The sequence below is a fragment of the Sturnira hondurensis genome, unplaced genomic scaffold (genome assembly GCF_014824575.4).
Source record: "Sturnira hondurensis isolate 20B ecotype Veracruz unplaced genomic scaffold, ASM1482457v3 Scaffold0014384, whole genome shotgun sequence".
NCBI classification, from domain to species: domain Eukaryota; kingdom Metazoa; phylum Chordata; class Mammalia; order Chiroptera; family Phyllostomidae; genus Sturnira; species Sturnira hondurensis.
The window spans coordinates 17,061,336-17,085,302 of record NW_028087015.1 but is presented as its reverse complement, the minus strand read 5'-3'; positions in this window follow the sequence as shown (position 1 = coordinate 17,085,302).

Genomic DNA, 23,967 nt, shown 5'->3' with positions numbered 1-23,967 from the left:
AGGGATTGCACAGAGTATACTGCGCTTCTCAATATACAGTTCTGTTGTTATTTTGGTTAACATATGATAAGATTATTGTTATTTTTAAACTAACTAATAAATACTTAAGATTCTCAGTTTTCTTACGGCAGTGAATATCGATATATGTACATTTAAGACTTCATGGTCCTCAATAATTTTACAAATTATTATATAAGATCTCTGATACCAAATAGTTAAAAATATGATGCTTTCCAAGACATTACATAAAAAGATTTGTTTGAAAGACTACTGGTTCCTTTGTTCCCATTAGTTATGTAAACTCACTGAAATTGGAAACTATCCAAATACGTTAAAAATAATTCTTAGAGCCCTGGCTGGTGTAGCTCAGTGGATTGAGCACGGGCCTATGAACCACACAATCGCAGTTTGATTCCCAGTCAGGGCACATGCCTGGGTTGCAGGCCAGTTCCCAGCAGGAGACTCACATGAGGCAACCATACATTGATATTTCTCTCCTCTCCTTTCCTTCCCTTCCCCTTTAAAGACAAATAAATAAAATCCTAAAAAAAATTCTTAGAAACTAATGTAACTTAAGGTTGTAACTGTGTTTTTTCCTTTTTTGTGGATAGCCATAGAAATAGCTGCAATATCCTGTATTCTGGATATTGTATTAATATATCCAGAATTGGATTATTAATTATATAATGTATTCAATTTGTATGGTTCTGTGATAAGTTTTAATGCAAAATTTCAGGGTCAGTCTTCACTGACTTTTAAGTGACTTATTTGTTGATGTGATGTTATATGAAACTAAGGAAAATGGTATATGTTAACATACGGTTGCTAGTTTTAAGATAATATTCTTACCGATGTTAGAAATGTAATGAAGATTTGGTAACAGGCCAACAAAGTTTAGTAAGGAATATGTGGAAATGCAGAAAGGTAAGCAAACTAGTTAGGCATGAAAAAATACTATTTTTTTCTCTGAATCTTATTGGAGATTCATAGCAAAGAGCAACAATTTATAAAATATATGTAATAATCAAGTTGGATATTATGCCAGTAGATTCAGAAACAAAAAAACATTATAAAAAGATAAATATGTAAATTGATCAATTGGTTCAGCATAAAAATCACATAAATTATTAGAGGCTGATATAGCAATATGCAAAATAGTTTTTTCAATCCAAAATATTTGGTTAGCAAAATGAAGAAATAAATCATTCTATATTAAAGAATATATAGTAATTTTTTTCTGCTGTCATGGAAAAATAACAAAATATATATATATTGCAAGCATGACAATAATGTTTCCTTAAAAAAATCATTTTTCAGAGACTAAAACTATAATTGATTTTAAAAATCCACCAGGCAGACTTAGAGTGAAAATGTAGCAGGAGGCAATCATGATGGATGGCTATGATGTGCCTTCCATTAAATCTGTATTTAATATAACAGAGATAAAAGTGGACATTTCTCTTCCCAATATTCTTTAGTTTTATATTTTCATTTTACCTATTGCTTGTGTAGTGCCCACTAATTTGTGTGTTCAAGGGGAAGTTTGTATCTGGGTTTCAATGTGAAAAGATGACCCCTTCTCTATTTTTAGCACATTCGGTGTAGCAGCGGGTCTCCTAGCCTGCAAAGACAAAACTGTGGTGAGCCGGGTGGGTGATAGTTATATCCATGTCCACCAGCTAAAAACCACTAGGAACACACCTGCAGTTGAATACTTGGTTTGTTACAAAGTGAAGCCAGGAAGAGCACACACCATGATAAACTGCGTGGTATCTCAGTGGGAAAGTATTAGCAGGATGTGGGATGTGTTAGATGATTTGGAGAGGGTTTAAAGAAGTAGCACTTTGCCTCGGTGATTATCTTAATAAACGTTATCTAGAAAAAAGGAAGATGAGCCTGAGATCCGAACTGTAATTAATAAGCGAAGAGCAGCCAGCACCAGGAGATGCTTCCTCATTTTGTCATGATGTTCTTGTTTTGTTTCTGTTCAGTCATCATTATGGAAGGGTTATGGTCTTCCTGACTCACTGTGGTCACAAAGTGGTCTTGTTTGATATTGATATTCTGGGGCGTTGTTTATATTCAAGAGGAGCACACTGGCATGTGCCTGTGGGTCCCAGGAGTCTCGCAGCAACATCCAGACCTGGCGGGCTTAGAGATCCAAATTTTTAAATAACAAAATGTATGAATAGCCATTGACCATATTCCGCTTAATTCAGTTTTTCTTTTCTTTTTGTTTAAAGTTTGACTACACTGGAAATTCTTAACTTACAATTTTTTTGTATTTATCTCCTTCATGTAGAGCTAGATTTTTAGATATCATGGGTTTAGGATATGAAAAAATGGATCAGTGAAGGACACTTTCAATTTTCCATTAGACATTAAGGCAGTGAGTAATCAGGGTCTAAGGTTAGTAAATTAAAGATTTCATAGAGGTGTTAAAAATTCTTGGCTGGCATTTAATTAACAAAAGGCAGAAGTTTTACACAGACAACGATTCTAAGAAAGAGCTGCCAAATTGTTGGACGTGGTAGAAACTATGGCTAGAACTGAGAATTCAAAGGAGGGAGCAGATGATTTCAGGGCCACTGAGCTTGACCATTCACTGGTCCAGCTCTTCCCAACAATAGCCCATCCTTCAATCTGCTGTCACTGTGCTCTTGAGGGACAGACTTATGATTCAAAAGGAAGATACATCTCCCTAGGCAACTAACGTTTGTGTTGTTGGACTTTTTGGAATACTTTACTGTGGGAATGAATATTGATTTCACTGCTTTTAGGAAAGCAGTCTATTCCCCATACTCTATACTCCTGCTCTTCAACCAGGGATTATCATAGAACAATGGTAAATTCTCTTATCAAAATAGGTGGGGTTTAAGAGCATTAATCTTTGTAATTCTGCTGTTAATGTTAACATTTGTGCATTTTGTTCCTTCATTCTAGGCAACAAGGACTTTTTAATCATTCTCTAATAGAAACAAACAAGTTTATGCACTCACTTATTTAGCAAATATTTGTGAACACCTGCTTGGCCATCACTAAATAACGGGGATAGAGGGGTGACCTGACAGAGATTCCTTCTCCTTGGGAATTTAGGTCAATTTTAGAGTGAAGTTATTTCTTTCTGATAAAAAATGGCAGCAAAAACCAAATTCCAAAACAGATTTCTAAAGTATAGATTTTTAAAGTATATTTTATTGATTATACTACTACAGTTGTCTCATTTCCCCCCCTTTCCCCTTCTCTGTTTGCCATTTTCCTTCCTTTCAGCAATCTTCCTGTCCCCTTAGTTTATGTCTGCTGGTGTAATTTCTTTGGCTTCTCTATTTCCCATACCATTCTTAACCTTCCCCTGTCTATTTTGTACCTACCATTTATGCTTCCTAATCCCTGCACCTTTCCCCCCATTCTCAATCCTACCCCCAGCAGCTGATTTCTCTCCAAATGATCTCTATACCTATGATTCTGTTCCTGTTCTGATTATTCTCTAAATTTAAGCACAGAGTGCCAAAACAAATTAGACCAAAAGAGGATTAGACCAAGTAAGTCACTTCATAATTAAAATGCCAAAGGTTAAAGATAAAGAGAGACTCTTAAAAGCAGTAAGAGAAAAGCAGAGAGTTACCTACAAAAGAGTCCCCATGAGATTACCAGCTGATTTCTCAAAAGAAACCTTGCAGACAAGAAGGACTGGTAAGAAGTATTCAAAGTCATGAAAGGCAAGGACCTACAACCTATATTACTCTTTCCATCAAAGCTTTCACTTAGAATGGAAAGGCAGATAAAGTGGTTCCCGCAAGGTAAAAGCAAAGGAATTCATCATCACCAAGCCATTATTACATGAAATGTTACAGGGACTTATTTAAGAAAAAGAAGATAAAAACCATGAACATTAAACAGGTAATAAATTCACAACTATCAACAACTGAATCTAAAATGTAGATTTAAAGCAAAACAGTAGACATCAAATTAGATCTCCCATTGCATTATATTGAGTAAATATATTCCTCAGAACTCATCAAGAATAAATAGGTATAACAAAGAATAAATTAAAAGTTAAATTAAAAATTAATTAGACCTATGTTTATCTTTTGAGTTCAGCTTTTGTATCATAGTTAAAATTTTAAGTCATAATGATTATAAAACTTATGTTATACTCAAACTAAAACTAAGGTCTTCATTTTAAGATTTGCTCAGTTTAATCAGAATATTCAAATTAAGGTAATATAGTTTTTAAGTTTGGGATTAATTTGAGAAGGTTTGCTAACTTGGACAATTTTTTAAATACAGTACAAAAGTTATTATCAAGATATGTCACAGACCCTGCCCAGCAGAGTCTGCCTGTTGTGGCTGAAGAGGAGAATCAATGCACAGGCAACAACAATCCTGTGTGGAAATAGGGAACAGGCACGACTACTCTCTCAAGGGGAGAGTGCCTATAGTGCCTTGCCCACTCCCTCAAGAGGGGACCACCCTGACCCTTGCCTAAACAGGCTTTTATTGTTTCTCTGGGGTCTTACATCAAAGAAAGATTTATTATCTATCACATAGAACATTATTATCTATATCCTAGGTATAATTAAGGAAATAAAAATAACATGCAGAGGGGAATGGCAATGAGATGATTAGCTCTGTCCTTGGGAGAGCTCACACAGGCTTTAGATATTACCTTGAAGATAGACAATATACATTTGTTGCTTTAGACCAGGGTGAGGGAGTTTTAGCAAGAGCAAGCCATAACAGTCTATAAGTATTTTCTTTTCTTTTTTTATTGTAGATATTCTTTTTTTAATTTTTAAATTTATTTAATTATTTTTCAAGTACAGTTTTCTGTCTATTACTCCTATCCCACCCCACCCCCTATGCTCCCCCCTCCCTCCCATTTCCACCCTTCTCAGTTGTTGTCCATGTGTCCTTTATATATGTTCCTCTAAATCTCCCCCCTATTTCCCCTGAAATTCCCTCCCCTCTCCCCTCTGGTCGCTGTCCCCCTGTTCTCTATTTCAGGGTCTTTGGTTATATTTTGCTCACTTGTTTGTTTTGTTGTTTAGCTTCCTGTTAAAGGTGAGATCATATGGTGTTTGTCCTTCAATGCCTGGCTTATTTCACTCAGCATAATGCTTTCCAGTTCCATCCATGATGTTGCAAAAGGTAGGAGCTCCTTTGTTCTTTCTGCTGCATAGAATTCCATTGTGTATATGTACCATAGTTTTTTGATCCATTCATTTACTGACGGGCACCTAGGTTGCTTCCCACTCTTGGCTGTTGTAAATTGTGCTGCTATGAACATTGGGGTGCATATGTTCTTTGGGATTGGTGTTTTAGGGTTCTTAGGATATACTCCCAAGAGTGGAATTGCTGGGTCAAAAGGCAGGTCCAATTTTAGTTTTCTGAGAAAATTCCATATTGTTTTCCATAATGGTTGCACCAGTCTGCAATCCCACCAACAATGGACCAGAGTCCCCTTTTCCCCACGCCCTCTCCAACATTTGTTGTTTATTTCTTTGTTTATGATAGCCATTCTCACCGGTGCAAAGTGGTATCTCATTGTGGTTTTAATTTGCATCTCCCTGATAGCAATCGATATTGAGCTTTACGTGTCTCTGGATCCTCTGTATGTCCTCCTTGGAGAAGTGTCTGTTCACATCCTTTCCCCATTTTTGAATTGGGTTAGTTGTCTTCTTAGAGTGAAGTCGTGTGAGTTCTTTGTATATTTTGGAGATTAAACCTTTGTCTGAGGTATCATTGGCAAATATGTTTTCCCATACAGTTAGTTGTCTTTTTATTTTAATATTGTTTTCTTTAGCCACAGTATTTTCTAGGCCTGATTCCCATGGGAAAACTCAGTTTGAAGGTCTGGCTCCTGTCCACCACTTCACATCTGTAGGTTTTCCATACAGAGCTGAGTCACCTTTGCCAGGCCAAGACAAACCGGTCCCCTACAAAGATTCATAATCTAAAGTCAAGGCTAAACATTTTTACTACAGAAAGATTGACAATATGCTCAGTGATACCAGGGCTACTTTTCTTCCTTTGAATTTAACCTCAAACAAGCACTCACACATACTTTGAAAAGTTTCTCAGGATTTGAGGTCTGTCACTGAGAAGTACGATTTGAACTCTTGTGTTTTACAGCTGGCTGGCATCTTAGACATTTCCTCTCAAGCTTGGGGCTACAATGGAATCTCTGGGTCTTTCAATAAGTTAGAAAAGAAAAATGTAGGCAGGAAGCTCTGGCAATGGTTAAATTTGGCCAGAAGATCAAAAGCAACAGAAGCAGACTTGGTTCATTGTCTGTTTGTTTATTGATTTTGAAATTATTTCTTCTCATTATGTTTTCTAATATTTTGATGCAGAAAAGGAAATGGATGTAATATATATCAGTTCTAAGTTATCAACATGTGATGGGTACTCATGGACTCTCAATTTATCCCAGGAATTAAAATATGTCCAATGTGTGAAGGAGATCTTGTTTATTCAGGCAAGACAAGATTAAGTTTATTAAACAGTAGGAAACTCAATGAGTGTTTATGAAAAAAAGAGAAGGAAATGCTGACTGACTCTTCCAGCAAGATTAATACTAATTGGGTCAACTGGTAATAAGAACATATGCCAATTTAAGGGCTGTGCAGCCATGAAAACAACATTTTGAGGATGTCTTGAAAATCTGTATTTTTTCCACAGGTGTATCTATTCTATCCTTAAAAATCCACACTGCATTATTTGTATAATCTTCACTCTGCTGCACCAGCAAATATTTGTAGAGATAGAATATAACAAATAGCCAATAAGCAAAAGAAATCTGACATATTGCCATCATTATCAGTCCCTGGATGTGAATTTCCTAGACTTGGACTTGCAAAGACTTCTCTGGTAGTGATTTTTCTTTGTGGTTTTGTCATCTTTGGGATATAGTAAAAAAGTTCATTTTTCTGTTCAGTGTTTGACTATGCTGTATTTCCCCCTTTTTGTTAAACAAATTAATACTTTCTTAGATGTAAGGAATTGATCTTCTAGTTTACTTATTGTCAGTTACCTATATTTCAGACGGTTAGTATCTTTACCCATTTGAAATTGCTACACATTTATCAGTAGAGACTAAATAAATACACACAGAAATATTGAGGACAATAGTTTCTTTTCATTCAGGGAGAAGCATTATTTTCTCATTAACTCCTGTTGGGTTCTTTTCTAGCCATGTTTACTCCAATGTTTGGTATTGATTACAGCCTTCGTGAGCGGCTTCGCCATGTGTTTATATGATCAGTTTCATTAGCTGTTGCATTCTCAGCTCTCTGTGAGCTTTTATAGCTATAACTATTATCTAGGAATTTCTCTGATGGGTGCTGATAACAGCTATTAAGTAAGTCACAAAAGACTTCAAGGTTAAAACAAATTTGCCCCACCTCTGCCTAATATTTTACTTCAACATTTTCCGTACTACCCATTTTCCTGCCTCATTTGATGTAGTTAGTTATATATTTTTTCTGGCTACCCCAATTAACTGCAAACACAGACCCAAGGATCACGCACTTTGTTTCTGCCTCATCTGCTTTGTCTAGACGGTGACTGCCAATTGGACATGAGTCAACACGATTTGCTTGAATAAATTAATGCTTTCCTTCTATATAATGAGGTTTGTTTCTGTGTAATGAGGTTTGTGAAAGAAAAGACCTATTGTTCTGTCTTGTGGTATCTGACTCCCCACAGTACCCTGTGCATTGTGGTCACTAAGGAAATATTTAGTGATTCAGATTGGGAAATTTTCCTGCCGTCTTGCCTTATAAATGAGCAGTCACTGACATCTGTATGATTTTGAGAAGTAAGGTCTTTCCTCCAGAATATTTTTTCTTTTTCTACTATAAATCTGGAACTTGGACTTGATGACTCATGAGACTGTCTTTCACACACAAAACTGCAAGGAAGAGAACCTCCTTAAGTAGGTAATTGGCTAATACCCTTTAGTGGAGCTAAATAGGGACTCAATTTGGCATTTTCTTTACATCCTATTTGTTCAGTTTTGTCAAGAGAGGGCTGGAGGGGATCAAAAACAAATTTGTATTTCATTGTGTCAGAATAGCTTTGAGGCAAAGGAGTAATATGGATTATAGATAAGAGCTGTTAAGCAGGCTGAATGAGATAAATTATTAACAAAATGACTGATCAATATCAAATTTAGAGAAAAGTTCCTGGGATTTAGCTGAGGACTATCTTAGTGTTCATTCAGAAACAAGGCATCATTCTCACAGTGACTGCTTACATCTCAGTACCTCTCTAGGAACTGCCCCAGCTGAAGGAATCTGCTTTGCCCCAGTGTATGCCTGCTTTCTGAGGGCAACATGTATTCAACGAATTGATGTAGATGTGAAGAAGCTTGGCCTCTTGGCCTCTTTTGAATCAATGCCAGAAACTTCTCAGCTCCAGAGCCTCCCATAATATCCAGGTGATGCCTCTGCTTCAGGTCATCACAGTTCAATCTTTCTATCTGCCCAGCCTTGCTCTTCTCACCCTTCCTCTTTTAGAAGCCATTTGCATGCAAACTTCATGCAAAGAAAAGACTCAGCATTTGTTTCATGGGAATCTTAAGACGGTTGTTGCCGGATGTTGACATAGAAAGCTGACTAACATGGGGGTTTCAAACTAGACTACACAGTGACCAGCTGGCAGCACCAAAGTTACTTTCTTTTTCTGGAAGATGGAACAGCGGTCACAGGATGTAGTTGTGGCCCAAACATTCAGCCTTCACTGGTGACGAACTGGGATGGAATGTCAGTAGAAGGAAATGTGCTGGTGTGCACTCCATGTAAGGTGTTTGGTGGGATTGGAGGAAGTGGTGATTATTCTAAATAAGATGGCTATTTCTGGGGATCATTAATGCATTCAACAAAGACAATCAAGGGCTGAAGATAAATAACTCCTCTACAAGACAAAGCATGAAGGACAGAGTCATCATTGCAGCACATAAACTCCTAACTCTTATAGTCAGAGAACAGCAAAAGATGAGTATCCTGCTCAGATCATACTTATGAGAGGGACAGAGCTGTAGAGGTGGTTGAACCTCCCTTTGAATATCTGGTATGCCAAAGTCTGGACCTTGATGGTGAAGGGGTGAGAACCTTATACTTGGAAAAGCAGAACTATAATAAATGCCCTCAAATCCTGGAGTCCCTGGATTCCCCTGAACCTCTATGCCCTAACGAAGTAGTCCAGTCCTTCCTGTGAGAGGCTAACAGTCCTCCCTTTCTTTAAGGCACTACAGAGGCTTCTGCCTTATAAGACCACACATGTGTGATTTAGATGATATTTATATAAAATTTGGGGCTTTAGATTTTAGAGTTGCATATAGAATGAGTTAAGACTTTTAGGGCTGTGGGACTGGAATAAATGTGCTTTGAATATGATAAGGGTGTGGATTTGGGGGTGCCAAGAAGAGAACGCTATGGATTGAGTGTTTGCGTGCACCCTAGATTCATGCGTTTAAGCCCTAGTGCCCAGTGTGACCGTATTTGGAGATAGGGCCTCTAAGGAAGTAAATGAGGGTAAATAAAGTAGTTAAGTGCGGGCCCTAATCCAATGGGACTAATGTCCTTATAAGAAGAGACACAAGAGAGCTCCTTTCTTTGCCATGTGAGGACACAGCAAGAAGGCAGCCATGTGCAAGCCAGCAAAAAAACTCTCAGCAGGAATCTAACTCTGCTGTCAGTTTGATTTTAGATTTTTCAGTCTCCAGGCCTGTGAGAATATATGCTTCTTTTGTTTAAACAACCCAGTCTATGGTATTTTGTTATGTCAGCCCATCAGATAAAGCCATGTTTCAAGGATGAATATTCCCAATGACACATTTGGGAATTTGTGCTTTTTATTCAAGAAGCCGTTAATCGCTGCAGATCTGATTCTAAGTGGGAAAATGCTTGCACCTGGGGGTGCAAGGGCAGTCCTGCTAAATTCAAAGCTATGGCTGCTACTTCGCTACTTTCAGCTCTTCATCCCAAGGGATTCACAGACAGAGAAAGAAGGTTCCTTCCTGATAAGGTTAATTGATAAAAGCTTCCGTTGTAGAATGGGATCAGGGAAGGAAATATTTAGCACCCAGATAATCCATGGGGTGCCTATTAGTACTCCTCTGTTCAATATTTACCAGAAATGATTAAGATATTAGCTAAACAGGACCCTGTTTTTTGTAAACAGGGATACAGAGCCCTTGGAGATGATGGTCTAGTTCATCACAGGAGTCCCCAAGGCCCAAGAGAAAGATGTGGGAAATATAACATGGGTAGCATCTGCCCTGGTAGTGCATATAGTTGACTCTCTAATCTTTCTCATTTAAGTTTTTCTAGAAGAGAACAGCCAGAATCTCTGGGAAGCTATTCGCAGGTAGGTAGAACTCACCTTGGATGCCCAGAGTGTGGAATGTGGTACGCTGTCAACAGCCCTCTTTGGAACAGTGCAACAATGATCTCAACTGCAGGGAGTGTTAGCTCTGACTCTTCATGGTTAAGTCCTTATCTAGAAATTGACCTTGGCCAAGGAAAGTCTCTTACTCAAGAGGACGTCCTATGTTCAATGGCAGATCATGAAGAAAATACACAAAACTCTAGCCCTTCGGATTCAACTGAGAAAATCTGAAGGGCCTTTCAGATTCAGATCTCTGAATAAATGACCTGAAGACTTTGCTACAAATGTGTTGTAACTCAGCTTCTCCATCTGCTCAATCTCGCTTTCTTTACCTGTCACAAGCGCTCTTCCATAGACCATTCCTGATAAAACTTTGCAGTCTCAGTGTCATGTGGTCTTTTTCCTGCAAAACATGACCTACAGCAACACCAATGTTGAAAACCAGTGCTGTGAGGGAAGTATGAGCCTCAGGGGCTGAGAAGAAGCAAGTATGGCATTTAGAAAAGAAGACAAATCATAAGACGCTGGCTTCTGGTGGGGTTCTGTTGCAGATACACTTTGCTTTTGCTCTATACATTCTTTTTCTGGGAGCCAGGCTGATGAAATTATCTTTGTGGGAGACACTGACCATCTTGTAGAGAAAAAGTAATGGGGAACTGTTCCTGGCTCTTACAGATCCTCTCCCAAAAGAACACCCAGTACTTACACTGAAGTATCCTTCTCCCAAACTTACCATATGGACAAGCCTGAGTAAAACAGAGTGGTGGTCTCTTGAGGAGGGGTGTCATGGCGTGGGGTTACTGAAGATGGGGGAGCAGTAATTTGGCCTGCTGCAGGGACTAAAGCAGGAAGGACAAGACAAAGCTTGTTTAAGAAATTCTGGGCATAAGAAGGAGATGAGATCTCAGAGAAAAGTCAGAAAGAATGAGCAATGTGAAGGCTTTTAATTCCCAGTCAGAGATTACATTTAAAAATTATGTGGTACCAGTATTTGTCTTGGATAAGAGCGAAAAGCATATGGCATGGAGCCTGGGTGGTCAGATTTGTTGGCTCCCATTATATCAAAACTGGCTAATGTGTGCCTATGGGTCTCTTAACTGTTAGTGTGCATCTGAGCACAGAGCTTGTGGTCGTCCTATGGAGGAGGGATGCTAGCACGCACCCCTGCACAGTGATTAGGTCACTGTGCTCATGTTGTGGCTCTAAGTCTGAGCTCAGGGTCAGGATGTAAATCTGCCCCCATTTTAACATGAGTTTTCCTGGAGGAATACTCAATAGATATCTGTATAAACAAATTTGGTATGCTGCACTATGTTACCAAAAATGTTTAGAATATTTTTAGGCAGATAATGTTGCTGTTTCATAAAAATATAATTTTGTTCATACTACTTAATTTGGGTTACTGGACATATTCTGTAACTGCTTAATGGGAGAAATGGAACAAATAGAATGACTTACAAGCTCAAAATGTGTTTTTTTCAATTTTTAACAACTGTAATTTAATCTAAAAATGGTATTCCAACTATACAGAAGTGTGAGAAGGTTTAATAAAAGATTTAGAGTTGGATGTGAAAATAAATGTTTATTGAGTTCTTTGCAATATGTTATCTTTTCAGTTTCTGTCTCTTGGGTCTGTATTGATTATCAAGGCCTTGTACCAAGTTTTATACATTTACATATGTCCAGAAAGTCTTTCAAATTTTGTTGGGAAATTTACTTTAATGTATTCAGAAAAAGAAAATATAAAATTGTGATACTAAATTTTTAATGAGAAAGAAGCTTCTGTAGATATGAAGAAGACAGGTGTTCCATGCACGTGGATTAGAAAAGCCTACTCAAGTCTAATTTTGATTTCATGAATGTTATTTGGAAAGATCCCAGGATAAAAGAAATAAAACTGATGTTCCATGAATGCAAAGAGCTGAAAAATGAATTTGAAAGGAGACTACCAATGTAACTTAAGCCATCTAGGTAGAAACTGAAGAATGTTATAAATATTTAGGTATGCCTGAACATCTGATAAAATTAAACATGGTAATTTTCATCAACGTGACTCTCATTATGTCGGGGTAAAAAAAGATGGGAGATAGGAGAAGTGTTGATAGATATCAACTGGTCCAGCATTCTTAGCTCAGCAATGAAGAATTTGTTACTTAGTCACATGCTATGGTAGAGCAGCAATAGGGTTTAATTTCCCTCACTATTAGTTAAAATATCCTCGTTATTTTCTCAGTCCAATCTCTATTGCACAGTGTTTGTTAAATACTTGCATTTTGAATTAGTAAAGTATTTTTAGTGACATCATAATAAGAAGCCCTGAGGGCTTATTTAGTACTGCCCTGGATGGACTCATAGAACCAAGGGTAGGGTGAGCCTACATCTCAATGGATTAGAGGCAGAAAAGGGTCATCGGACAAAACCTCTCTATCTTCTTCCCTTGACTCTCCTCTGGGCATTTGCTCTGTCTGTCTCTCTCCACAGAGCACCTTCCTCTACTCCTGATTACCACTGTGATTGAGATTCAAGCCATCTGCAACCACGGCAGTGTGTGGCTGTCCCAGGCCTACAGTTTACGGCAGCCACCAAAGTCTCTGTAATGTATGCAAGTGTCCCCGACTAACATTTCAACAAGAAAAGAGGGGATCTGACTTATTTGTTCAGGTCTGGTTTGTTCTATTGGTCCCATCCATTGTGGAAAAAATAGAAGAGACATCAGCTTTGGTTAAGGGAGGTTTCTTTAAAAAAATGAGCTGGAAATATATCCCAGAAATTACCCGATAGAACTCACCTTGCCTGTATAAGTGTCCTGCTGTGTGCCAGAGGTGAGCAAAAGAGTCAATGTCCCTGGCTCCATGGAGCTTGCCTTCCAACTCGGGCAGCACTGAGGTGGGTGCTGAGGGGGGTGCACACACCAACACGACATACTCTGATTTCAAAGAGTTTGCAGTTTAGTAATTTATATGGAAGTAGGAACTCAAGTCTAGGATGCTACCAGTTGAAGAGATTAAACATCTGTTATAATTTCCCTTTTATGATGTTACTAAAACAAACTTATCAACATATCTGAGTATCTATTGAGTAGTATTCTAGGCACTTCATGGATACAGAGAAAGAATAATATGGGTCCTACTGATGAGAAGATTAAGCATTGCTAAGGAAATAATTGACAGTGAGAACAACTACACAATTTAAATGTATGTGATTTATTTTTTGCTGGAATCCATAAATGCAAAAGGGACTTGTAGAAATAACAAAATTTCTGTAGGTTATAACCACCAAGGAAAACTGTCTTCAGACATGTGAACTGTCAGGGATTTGTATTTGGACTGAATTTGAATATGGCAATCATTTTGAGTTCTGTAATTTACAATATTCTCTAGTGATCCATTAACAAATGGTGTTTTTCCCACTGGTACTAATAGAAATACATTAATACATGTATAATTAATCATGAGTAAATATGAACTGTAAAGACTAGGATGAGAAATGGATGAGAAGCATAGCAAACCTAAGATTTTAGAATTTGTGATATATTAGTTCAGTAAATATTTATCCCAAAGAGATTTATTATCAGATGTAAATCAGATTTATATCATATTTACTGATGGGTGTAGGCAAGTTACAAAAGGCAAGGGATGGAGATCACTGTCACTGGTTAGTACTGAGTTACCACTTATAAAGAAAGAAGTACATATTTCCCTATTGGAATAGCTGAGTGTAGCCTGTAGGTGTTACACAGTATTAGGGTAAGACCTAGCAAAGCCAGTAGTATTTAGAAACCTTATAAGTGAATGTGCTGAGATTAAGGGTAAACAGATAAAGAGTAAAATGGGGGAACTATGGATCCATAGTTCTTATTTGCAAACAGCTTGTATGTGATAATTTATTGAAAACAAACTTCACAAGAACTTAGTCTTTATAAAACTTTGTTTAGAAAAATGTCAAATTCTCAAGGCAGAAAATTAAGCACAAATCTCCCCTTACATTGGAAGCAGGCTTTCTAATAATTAATATGATCATTCAGAAAAGAGGCAATTTTTCCATGGAAATATGATTTATTTATGCTGAAAACTACTGGAGGAAAATGTTTTACTTTTATTCTTTCTGATGTGGGAGCCAGGAGAAAAGTGAACAGTGATTCCAATGTGGTTGTAAAAGGTTATTATTATTCTACCTGCACCTCTCCCTCCATTCTCTCATCCTCAAAATACACCACTGTCTACGAGTCATGCATGATATTCTCTTTCGGATTGTGTTTCATAATTGTCATTTTGGGGAGATTTGTATTGCCCCAAGACCAGACTTCAGAACTAGGAATTTCCTGTCGTCATTGCAGTGCGTAACGTTTTAGAACAGGCGACTTGGCCTTTATCAACTACATTTTCTTTATCTTTTATCTGGAAGCATTACAGGTCTCTTCCCACCAAAAAACAGAAGTGGCTTCTCTGCAGCATCTCCAGGGGGAAACTAACACCATTGTTTATGTTTCCCCTTGTGGGACATGCCGTACACGCCTGTGACAAGAGAAGGATATTGGTATGGGAGCGTAAGGTTTAGAGCCAGTGGAAAATGAATCCCAGAATTAGTTGACAAACATAGTTAATAACAGAGAAATTGTACAAAAGAGTCACAAGATCACTGATGTGTTTAAAGTCTAGCCTTGAGTTCTGAGAAAGACTTTGGTGGCTGTGTTGTAGAATGGTTTCTGCTGAGACTGATCTGGCCAGATGAAAGTGCTGAGGTTCACACACAGAATAAGCTGAAATTTCTTTGCCTTCTCTGTGAAGCATGAATGGAACTGTTAGTGTATTGCAAAAAAAGACATACATTTTAATAAAAAACATACTTAATATAGGCTTGGCTATCTTTTAGTCAGGTTGAATTCTTCACCTAGAAACCTAATGAAGTCTCTTCACTGAAAGTTTCATGGGTAGGTTTCCAGCTAGATGATCTACCATGCCTTTTTCCTGAGCGCACACACACACACACACACACACACCCATGTGAACATACACAAATGCAAACAGTATAAACATATATACCTCTATATACACACCCCACATGCATACATATGCTGCATGCATAGTGATTCATCTTTTAAAACTGAAGTCTCGCTTTAGTGGAAGTCAGCATCTTTTATGCATTAGGGAGCCAGATAAAGCTGAAACCCTACAATATCCCATAACAACGAGCACACAGTATTATGAAAAATCCTAGGGAAAGCTACAGTTCCAAGCCTAGCACATCTCCCATAGCCCTTGACACATGTAGCCATGTAAGTGCTCTACTCTCCATAGGACTGGGGCCTACATGGAGTAGTAGTTTCATGCAAGTCCTCCCAATGCTTTGGGTCAAGAGAAGTTCTCCCAATGGCTGCATTCTGGTCTTGGGTGATGAAAGATCTTCTAGTTGCCAAATCCACCCTTTTAGTTACTTAAATTCTCTGCAGAATTTGACAAAATTGGCTACAGCCTCCTCAAAATGTCTCTCCTGCTTTCTTTCAAATTATCTGTTTATCCTCACTGAAAGACTTAACCCCATGGATTCTCATGCCAGTCGACCTATGTCTGAAACTTGCTCTATTATTACTTCCTAGCACTCCACATTATAGATAACTTACTATATCTCTCTCGGCCTCAATTTCCTCATCAAGTAAACATCAAAAATGATACTTATGATGTAAATGTGATGTAGTGATAATTCGATGAATAATATATGTAAAGTACCTGGTTTAATTATGGGTTCCTTATAAGAATTAGAAATCTAATTTTCCTAGTCCATAGGGCCTATGGTATAGGCTATTTTATGGTTTTATTAAATCAGAGGATTGCTTTCCAGGTAACTTTTTGGAAATCAGACTTCATAGTTGCCTACTTTGGGGACAAATAGAAAGAAATACATTTACCATGACGTTCTATGAACTCAAGAGGACTAGAGGATATGAACCACACATAGGATTATTGTCTTTTCACAGTAAACAGGTATTGAATATTGGTTGACTACCAGTGGCAAGCAGATCCTAAATCCAGCCTCTTGGCCTGGTTATTTATTCCTTCCCAAATATTGCAGCTTGTAAGTAACACTTCCTGATCATTAATTACTTTGACTCAAGTGTCAATTTCATGCCTAATTATCGCCTCAAAATGAAGGCTCAGCATTCTGTGCCACTGTTACTTTGCTCCCTGGTAAGCCAGGCTCATGCAGTTGGAAGTGTTCTGATTGGCTGGAGTGACTAGTCATTTGCCTCACAGTGAGATGCTCTTCTATTAAATTCATCACGGGGATTCTCGCCATCACTACACATACAGACAAATGCTGTTCTAAATTAACTCCCCAGCCAGCTCTTCAGCCAAATAATAAATGATTTAAAACTATGAGCTTAAGATAACCTCTGTAGCTGCTTGCACTGGCTGCTACAGCTTTGAAGAAATGCATTCTGTGTTTAACATGGCATGATTTCAGTCATTTAAGCAGAAATATATTGTTTTCTTAATTCCAGTTTTCTTGTACTTTCCACCTGGTTTACTTCAATTAACCCTAATACGGTAGTAATGTCTTCCCTCTTTTTTTTTCTTTTAATGCTCAGTTGGAACGTGCAAGTCTTACCTTCCTTCCACCTATACTTCCTCTCTGGGGTAACTTGTCTGTTAACTTTTCTCCAACTCATTATCCAAACTCAACTTTTATCTTTCTATTGAGAACATAATTTAATAATTTCTCACAAGTGCACCCAGAACTAAAGCAGTGACCATTGCATGAAATAAACCTTCAATATTTTCAACCAATTAATTAAATTATATTAAGTACTTCTGCTGCCTGGTATTTCACACATCTGGTAAACTAAGACCTTATGTACCTTAACATAAATCCATAAACCCAAGAACTTCTATCAACTTTATAGAAAAGAAGTGCAAATTAGACAACAAATCAAATGGCTTTATTATAATGATAAATATAGAACAAAAGATTTGTGCAGATATCCACAAAATAATTTTTTGATTAATGCTGAAAATCAAATCTGTATTCTATGGACCTAGTAAAGAATACTAAACCTGAAGAGATCAAGTATTCATATTATCGACATGATAGAAGATTGAGAAATTCTCATAAAAATTTAAACTTTAAAGTTTTCTGGATAGAACTAGAGAAAGAATTTGAAAATACTTTCTGTTTGACAAACAAGTAAAGATATTATACCAAGCACTGAAGTGATATGTACAGAAAAGTTTACTTTTTGAAGTATTTTATTATTTTTATGACTGCTTTAATTACAAGTTCTTTTTATTCTCCTTACTATTCTGGAGAGTAACACTCAGGTGATCCTCGAATCCACATCTTTTCAAACTTCCATGTGACAGAATGGTAAGTACAAATTAGGCACACTTGCTGCAGAATGAAATGTGATGTTTCTCCTGAGTAGGAGTGCTTGTTCAGTTGTGTTTTCAGCTATACGAGCTGCTTTTTCTATGAAACACATTTTTGTATTAAACAGTGATTGATGTAGAATATCATTTTCATTTCAAAGGACTTGCAGNTCCTCGAATCCACATCTTTTCAAACTTCCATGTGACAGAATGGTAAGTACAAATTAGGCACACTTGCTGCAGAATGAAATGTGATGTTTGTCCTGAGTAGGAGTGCTTGTTCAGTTGTGTTTTCAGCTATACGAGCTGCTTTTTCTATGAAACACATTTTTGTATTAAACAGTGATTGATGTAGAATATCATTTTCATTTCAAAGGACTTGCAGGCCCACCAATTATTTAGACTTGGGTATTTGAAATATATTTTTCTTGAAATTATCAACAAAGTACAATTACCACTTCAAGGACAGCAACTGACAGTATTTGTTGCCAGTGATTATTATGGATATTTCAAGTGAACATTAGAATTTTTGAAAACACATGTTCATCACCGTGAGCTTGAGAGTTGGCGGATTCTTAAAGATTTTTCTGATGGGATCATTGGTGATATTAACAAATGTGGTCTTGATAGCATATAATGAAATGTGTCAACATTTCAATGATCTGTATAATTCAGTGAACCAGTATATTCCAAATGGCCAAAAAAAAGTGTTACAACATTATACCTGGGTAAATGTTCCATTCATATTTCAAAAAATGAATTTTAATGTAACAAAGTACAAAAACACAACTTGTTAAATTCATATCCTATTTTGCAGCGAGCCTTTAAAAAACCGTTTGTGAAACATTGTTGTAGAAGTGAAGAGGAATACCCACAATTTTCTAAAAACTATTTTTAAGTCTTCTTTTTCCAGCTACATACATGTGGGGGGCAAAACCATGAAACACACAAGCAGGTATGAAAACCCTGTTGTAGTCTGTTAAGCCAGATAGCAAAGAATGTGAAGAATGTGCAAAACTGTAAAATGATTGCCCTCTTTCCTCTCTTTTGTGTTGCAAGTGGGTCTAGTAAAACATAATAATTTTAATAAATATATTTGTATTAACACAACATATATAATTTTATTTTTATTTTTAATATTACTTATTGTATTTTTTCCATCATTATTTAGTCCCTTTATATCTCCCTCTTCCCTGCAATCACCACACTGTTGTCCACGTCCATGAGTCCTTTTTTATTTGCTCAATTCCTCCATCCCCTAGTGTCCCCCACAATGAATTAGTGAATAAATATTTTTAAATTTCTCAATTTTAATTTTGATTATGGTATATATCAATATACATAACACACATAAATAAAAGCTCTTTTAGGTATTTAATGATTGATACTTTTTGCTTTAATTAATCCTTTTATTTTGGCTTCAAAACACATACATACAGCACAAATGTAAACATAAAAATACTTAACACACAAAAATGATCAGACACTTTCTAGCTCCTCCTACCATTTCAGAATGGGAGCGTTGGACTTTGCCCTAAAGCTTCCAATCTAAAACAATCTTCTTGATTTGGTTCATTTTTAGAAAATGTAATCCACAATCTTTTTGCTATTCCCAGTAAATAAAGGCTATTTGAAGTTTCACAGTACTATTTCTGATCCTCATTCACTACGTTTCTGTTGTTGATAGGCTCCGATATGTTCTAGTATCATAAATTGTCCCTGAGACCAAAAGGAAAAAATTTTAGAACAGATGATCTAGGTGAGTTGTATTTCCATATTGTTAGTTTACTTTAAAATGTTTTATTAAAGAACATATAAAAGTTTTTTTTTTCTCAAATGTATACTTTTAAAAGTGATTCCAAATTTTTTTGGGGGGTGGGGGTTAGGGCTGGGGTCCTCGAGGACAAAGAATGAATAAACTCATTTGTATCAATGAATTCATTTGCCTCAAATAGCATTCAGCTGTAAGCAATATATATTCTCTCTCATATAAAATTTCTTTAAAACGATCCCTGGCTGGCGTAGCTCAGTGGCTTGAGTGCAGGCCTTCGAACCACACGATCGTGGTTCGATTCCCAGTCAGGGCACATGCCTGGGTTGCAGGCCAGTTCCCAGCAGGGGACTCACGAGAGGCAACCATACATTGATATTTCTCTCCTTCTCTTCTTCCCTTTTCTCTCTAAAGATAAATAAATAAAATCTTAAAAAATTTCTTTAAAACGAAGAAAAAAGAAATCATGCTTCAGGTAAGAGTGCATTCCCAAGCCTCCTCTCCCAGGCTCAAGCTTGATAAACGCCGGACGAGTTCAGTGAAGTTGCACAAGTGAGACCCTATGAGAGCGGATCTAGTTGCCACATGGCATCGAATCATGCTACCTTCTGACTTGACAGTAAATCAAACAGCATTTTTCTTAATTAAAGGTACCGTTTAGTTTCATAAAGCAATAATTTATCAAACAGTACTTGAACGAACTTTTTAATAAATGTCAAATCCTGTTACCTAAAATAGAAAATGTTGTGGTGCTCCCATCCGATCTTCTGGTCCACACTGTGTCTTGTAATGCAAGACTCCCCTTCTCAAATTTCAGGATTAGAGTAAAATCGTGATTTGCAAGATGTATCTGTATCTGACAGACAGATACAACATTGCTGGCTACCAAGAATTCAACTAGTAAGTAAACTTTAGCAAAGGCAAGTTTGTTTCATCAGAACTAAAAAGGTAAAGTTATTGATGGTGGCTTGGAGCAGTGAGAGAAAACCTTGCACATTATCGTAGTGCAAGAGAATCACTGTATAAATTTGGGTAGCTTAAATTTATCTTTAAAGGCATTCCTCTTAGAAACAAAACCAAACTGAATCAAGTTCAATGTACCTGCTTGGAGATGTCATTTTAAACATTAATTAGAATAGGTATTCTAATTAGAATAGGTATTTTCACAAAGTTCAAACTTGAATAATTTAAATGCCATGTAGAATAATACTTCCTTGTCATCTCTGTGATTCAACAGACGTCTCCCATCTTCAGTCTCGTTCAGCACATGTGGGTAACGCTCTATTTTCTTTTGTGAAGTTGTTATTGTAAGGTAATTCTTAAATTAATATTTGTCAATTATTAGAACTAATTATAGATTTTAATAAAATAGATCAAACACAAGTATATGTTCCCTTTTCCTCCCTTATCATGGTAATATTCTTGCATACTCCTGCTCATGTTGAATTTTTTCTCTGTCATACATATTTTGGAGATCACTCTGTAATAATAAACAGAGAGCTTTCTCACTTTTTTTATACTGCACGATACCCCACTTATGGTTCATACATGTCCCCTATTTGTGGATACCTGAATTGTTTCTCATCTTTTACCATTTTATATGATGTTGCAAACACCAGTTCACTTACTTGCAGGCCAACTTCTAGGATGGACTTCTAGACATGTGATTTTTGTTTCAAAGTGTGTATGCATTTATATTTTTGTAGGTTTATTTTAAATTTTGTTTCCTTCCTTCATAACGTAGGAAAGAGTCTACTCTTTCTCTCAGGGTTAAAAAGTTGAGAGAACTTCTTAAAGTTTCACTGAAGATTCCACTTTAGAGAATGACTCCCACTGGGGCTCAGCGGCACAGCCTTTAGCAGGCTGGCTTCACACAGCATCTACTGTAAGAACAAGTGTTTAGGAGAGTTTAGGAGAAGAGGTGTGTAGGCAGTTTCTACCAAAGGGAATTATTCACATGATCAGGAGGACTTGGAAGACAGAGCAGTGCTGTGATACAGATAAAACATTTGGCCATTTGGTGGGCCAGAAATAACACCACATCTAATGCTATTGATGATATCAGAAGGAGGACACAGAATGTCCTCATCCACCATCCTTTTGCAGGGGAGACTGAGGAATGTAGACATGGGTTTTGTTTCTCCATGTCCTCAACTGTCCTTATAACTGTTTAACAAATTTTCAAAACTTCCTTACATGTATGAATATTTCTAACTTTTTTTCTGTTGAATAATTCCAAGTTTTATAGCATGATTTAAAGCATTGCTTTATTTATTTATTTTTAATTTTGTAGTGTTGTTTAAGTACAGTTGTCTACATTTGTACCCCACACCCCACCCATTCTGCCTCACACTCTTGAGGACACATGGACAAAGCTAAAGGTGGGTAAAACACTGTTTATTACTTCAACATGTTTTAACATCTTGATATAAATTTTCTATAACAATTTCTAAGGACCTTAATCTGTGTTTAATAATTTTTTACATATTTTTCTTGTTTTCTAAAACTTTTTTATTGTGTTGTTCAAGTACAGTTGTCTCCATTTCCTCCCCTCACGCTCTCCCCACCTCAGCCATCCCCACTTCCCACCTTTGATTCTACTCTGTTTTGTCTTTGTCCATGTGTCTTTTATAGATGTTCCTGAAAACCCTTCCCCCTTTTTCTCCCATTATTTCCTCCCCCCTCCCCTCTGGTTACTGTTGGTTTGTTCTTAATTTCAGTGTCTCTGGTTGTATTTTGCTTGCTTGCTTGTTTGTCTTGTTGATTAGGTTCTACTTATAGGTAAGATTGTATGGTATTTGTCTTTCACATCCTGGCTTATTTCCCTTAGCACAATGCTCTCCAGTTCCATCCATGCTGTTGTGAATGGTAGGAGCTCCTTCTTTCTTTCTGCTGAGCAGTATTCCATTGTGTAAATGTGCCACAGCTTTTTGATCCATCCGTTTACTCACGGGCACTTAAATTGCTTCCAGCACTTGCCTATTGTAAATTGTGCTTCTATGAACATTGGGGTGCATAGGTTCTTTTGGATTGGTGTTTCAAGATTCTTACAGAATAATCCTAGCAGTGGAGTTGCAGGGTCAAAAGGCAGATACATTTTTAGTTTTCTGAGGAAATTCCATACTGTTTTCCACAGTGGCTGCACCAGTCTGCATTCCCACCAGCAATGCACCAGGGATCCCTTCTCCACATCCTCTCCAAGTGTTTGATAGTTTTAATGTCCTTTCTTAATTAACATATTGGTAAAATCTGTGTGTTTAGCAATAGGGAGAGCCTAAGAAACCATCTAGTCTAAGATATAGTTATATTTAGTGTAATTAATTATGGTCAGAATACATTGAATACATTGTATGATATATCACAGCTAATATATATAAGTATATGCTATGTGTTTTAATATATTCTAATAATATATATTTATAACACAATATATTATATTTTGTGATATACGATATAGTTAACCATAATACAGTGAACTGAAGATCACTGTCACTCCACATTTATTTGCAATTTTTCACCTGAACCCGTCTTATACATCTAAGAGGAACTAAACAGGTGGGTGGCAGATTTTCAAGCTGCACTTCCTGCCAGAACATTTCCTTTCTGTGCTTGTTGGGGAAACCAACTGAAGGTTTAGAGATCTTTGCTAAGGGGAGGGGAAACAATAACACTTTCAATAGCAAACACAGTAGAAAACAATAATGCATATATTATTATAAAAGAAGACTGAAGTAAATGAAATGATTTGAAAGTGTAAAGCTTCATTGTTTAAGACAATACTCATTGAAGGCCAGGGCTGACAGGTCACAGACAAGTAGTACAAAAGGGTGAAAGTGGCATGTAGGAAACCCCTTGTTTGGATTGAAGAGCAAGAAGGTAAGGTCGTGGGATGTGAGGATAAGAGGTCAGAGAGGATGCTGAATTGTGTCTGGTGGCGTTTCTTTTTAAATGAATAAAAAGAGAAGAAAAATAAAAATAGGAAAGAAACTTTGGAGGGCTTTGAGGGCAGAAGTGATTTTGGGCATACATTGCAAAAGTAGCAGTTTAGCTGCTGAGCTGAGATCAGACTTTTAGTCAAAGAACTTGTTTTAAGCACAATGCTTGCAAATTATTCATCATCAGAAGACTCTCCATAGACCTCTTCGTGCATTGATACATCCACTTACTGAATGCTTATGAAATATTTACCGTTTTTTCCTAGCATCGTTGTAAGTGTTGAAGCTACACCAAGGGGCTGGAGATCTCCTGCTCTTAATGCGATATCATCCAATAGAGCAGCAGTGAGATGGATAATATCCATAGAGACTGTTGAGAGCTGGACAGATTATATGCCATTTTTGTGATAAGAAAATGGATATGAGAAGTTTCATTGTGCATGCACTGTATGCTTCAAGGCTTTCAAAAGTGTGTTAATTGGACTAACTTTACACAGTAAAT